Below are 4,128 nucleotides of genomic sequence, written 5' to 3' on the forward strand. Positions count from 1 at the left end.
CGATACCAGTTGGAGGAAGGACAAGGGTGGGTTCGAGACTGGCCTCTACATACTCCCCAAGCATCTACATACTACGGTTTATAAGCGCATTGAAAATATTAAAAATAAAAAGGAAGGATCTCACCAAGTTACAGGACACCATCTTCAGCAGTTGATTTATGGTTAGATCCTTGGGCTGGCAACCATGTCATGCGAAAACTAACGTCTGGGTCCCATGATGTTAGGGGATGGCTTGAAGGTTCGCTCAACGTCATCATTGGACCAAATGATTTCTCGGTAGTACATGCCACGATACATGAAAAGAAAACAGAAAAAAAAGAAAAGAGGAAAAAAAAGAGTTTTAGTTCATATCATCTATCAATATCTAAGAAGCCTAGCTCAAACTCATAATAAACCGAGATCAAATTAATAGTAAAAGTAAGCTACATTGTTCCTGTCATATCATAGAACCATACTATTTTACCAAAATATGGATGTGAGAGCCTGTTTGCTTTTTGAAGCAAGCCTATTTCAAACTAATAAAAATTCTAGCTCAAATTAATAGTTGAAGTAAGCTACCTTATTCCTATCACAACATCATCACAATCATGCGAATTCACCAAAATATGGATTGAGGAGCCTATCTTACCGTTTGAGCATTGCCCTACACTACCTGCCTCACATAGTTGAATGCCTACTTTTGAATGAGATTTAAAAATTGCCAAGACTGTTTGCTTTAAACTATAATACTATCAAAACAACTCAGGTGATAGATCCGTTTCACAAACCTTAAACCACAAAATATCATTTCCATCCAATTAGCCCCCAGTGATTGAAAAAAGCTAGATTTAAGAATAAGCCATCGTAATTCATAAACCGCAAATACACATCCACTGGAGCATTGGGGAGGAATATGGTATTTGAATATGTTAACCTACTCCTTTGTAACTTTCCAACTAAAAAAAAAAAAAAAACTCCACCTCCGAATGATCTGAAAAATAGAAAAGAACATTAAGAAAAATAGAAAACAACATTAAAATGACAATAAAAGGTCAAACAATCATTTCTGATCGGACCAGATTGACCATGTGATTGAGCTTTAGTTAAAAGCCGTGGGACCGACATCTAGGAGTTCCGTTTCACTTATGGTCGGAAGTGATCCGTTGATGCCTATAGCAACACTGAACTGTGATACTCTCACTATTCTATATTTAATGTTGCTATACGTCAAGGTATACCCATTTATATCAAAGTGATATAAATGAGCACTCAATCACGCCCACGGATTTTTGATTATGATGTAGTGATACCTATACATTTGTTAGTTCATAAGTTATCAAAAATTGATATATGTTGATGAATATTGAATATGTTCTATTATCTATGTACCAAAAATTCTGCTAAACTGTGTTACGGCCAAAGCTATTTTTGATGGTTAAAAATAATTAGGTAAGTAAAAATTTTTTATTCAATTCTGACATTAATTACAAAATATGAAATTCAAAGCCGTAATGGGAAAATTACATTTTCCTTGTCTAAATTTAAAGTTACAGTCCAAAAGCTGAAATAAGCTTCAAATATGTAGCACAAGAATCGAAGCCCTATAAATTGAAGAAAGAATATCTGAGCTGATTTTCTAAAAACTAGCTGTTCAAAAGTCATAAGCATAACACCTTGACGTGGATTTGCATTCCTACTTTTTTCAACAAAAAAACTAGTAACCCTAGACAAATCAAGAATTTTTCAGAGCAATTGGAGAATCATCAAAAAAAATTTCTCAATAATTATCTGTGTTTCCTCTGCGGTTATTTCAGTACAGCATTATGGAATATTACTTACCCCAAAGCTCAAGGAGTTCTTCAAACATTATTCTCCCTACATCACTAATCACAAAACCGAAATAACTCACAGAACAGAAACATAATCCGAAACGGCGAAACAAAAACTCGCACTCCATTACGAACGAACAAAAATAAATACTTTCATATCATATGAAAAGTTCTTTTCCGTGCATTAATTTTTTGCCGCCATTTTAGCGGTGTATACCCCTGCACCGGTTCATCGATGAACATTCCAATTAGATCCAAGCCGTGTTCATTCTACTCACACCATCAAATCGCACTAGGGGGGCGTCTTCGTATTTAAACTTCCACTTTTTTAATGTTAAAGTTTTATTTTTAACATTATGTTCTTTATGACACTATTTTAAGGAATATTGAAATTTTGGCCTTACAGGTATTATACTAAAAAAAAAGTTTTTAAAGATTTTTTTCTTCAAATATGGACCCCCGATATATGCGTCATTTGATTTTGATAAGTTTTCAAAAGGTCGTAAATGTTTCATTTTTTGGAAGCACGTGTTCTTGAAAACAAAAATATATTCAATTTCTAAGAAAATTTCTAAAAAATGTTCAGACAAAATGACAAAATTTCGAATTTTAACGTTTTCACGTTTTTGAAAACTCACGCCAAGCTTCCTCCAATTATAAGAAACGCGTTTGACGAATGACGTTTATCGTGCTGCGCTTTGGTGGTATTTGTGTCGTCGACTCATCTGGTCGAGTCGACTGTCACTTCGCTTGGTCGGTGTCTGACGATGTGATGATTATTCATTGTGCATTTTATTACGGATTTTCGGAAACCTACTTGGAAGAGTCGCCGAGCAAAAGTTGTACGCAGATTGTGCAAAAATAAAGAAAGTTCGATGGACTAAACGAGAGTTTCGTCGGTGTTTCGTGTGAGTAGTCTACAATTAAATGCTGGTTCGGCTACCGTGTGTGCGATTTTTTTTTAATGCGCGTGGTGCATCGCAGAATTTTTGCTAACTACAGGACGACGACGACACGATAGGGCTACAAAAAACATCCGTGTCGAGTGCAGAAGAACCAACGCTTCGGGTTACTGCCTTCAGACTGGTTCCCCCGCTCCGAGCGGAACCGGACACATTCGACACACGGGCAATCCCCGAGAGGCGATTCAGATTCAGTTTTCATTCAGCAGCCGGTGGAAACATATTGTGGATCAAAAGTAAAAAGTCAAAACATCGGAACAAACGAACGGATTATTGTTGTTCCGTAGGTGGCTGGGATAGTTTCCCCATCGAGTGGTTGTGGTTCCAGTGTGTTGAGCCATCGGAGAAAAGTGCGTAGCCACTCGTCCGTTCAAAAGTTCAAAACACCAGCCAGTCAGTGTTGATGAATTTATAATCAGGAAAAAGTTTGGATTGTGGTGAAATTCGCCTCTCAATAAGACGTGGAGCGGATTGTTATCGTGATGATTTTTGGGGTGCCACTGCGAACTGCGAAGATATCGAACCGTGAAAACCACCCTGGGGGGATTGATGGAATCGATCAGATGGCCCGCGGGTTGCCTGGTTTTGAATAATTGATTTGCATTTTTCGCCTCTGTTTCATTACAACTACTGTTTTGAATGTGACGATACTAATCGATAGAAGGTTCTAGTTGGTATAGAAAATGGCCCTTGATTTGCAGTACCCGTTTCCAACAAAATAAAGTTAATTGTTGTTGTGCAACTCTACCGCTTAAGTCGGCAGTCTTCTTCCATTCAGTTGGAAGTTCGGCTGATGCGGAAGACAGGATGGAAAGGAAGAGTGCGATTAGCAGCCCATCGCAGCACCACCGGTGCGTGTGGCCTCTATCTGTAGCTGGCTGGCTACTAGCCAGTTTATGGGGCCGGGTGGGGAGAAAGAAAGGCCTGGGGGGAAACGTGAATTAAATAAGCCACAGCCATACTGACTTAAGTTTTAACTTCGTTAATGACGACGCTTGCTCTTTCTCTGTTTGAGTAACTAGTTAAGGATAGACCGAGCTACAGTGGTTGACGTGATAAGAGCCGCACATGTTGCGGTCGTTGCTTGTTCTTGAAACAGATGTCCAATTTTACTGGACTCTGGTTTTGAATTTTAATATTCTAAAATCTGATTCTAAATTCATTCTAAAATTTTTAAAATTCTGATTTTAAATTCTCATATCAAACTATGAATTTTGAATTTAAATTTCGAATTCTGTACCCTAAAATTGTGAATTTTAAAATTCTCAACTCCAAAACTTTGAATTATACAGTTTTTTAATAAGTGAATTTTAAAATTTTTAATTTTAATATCCTATATTTTCACTTTAAATTAATGT

This window comes from Uranotaenia lowii, unplaced genomic scaffold, assembly GCF_029784155.1.
Source record: "Uranotaenia lowii strain MFRU-FL unplaced genomic scaffold, ASM2978415v1 HiC_scaffold_290, whole genome shotgun sequence".
NCBI lineage: Eukaryota > Metazoa > Arthropoda > Insecta > Diptera > Culicidae > Uranotaenia > Uranotaenia lowii.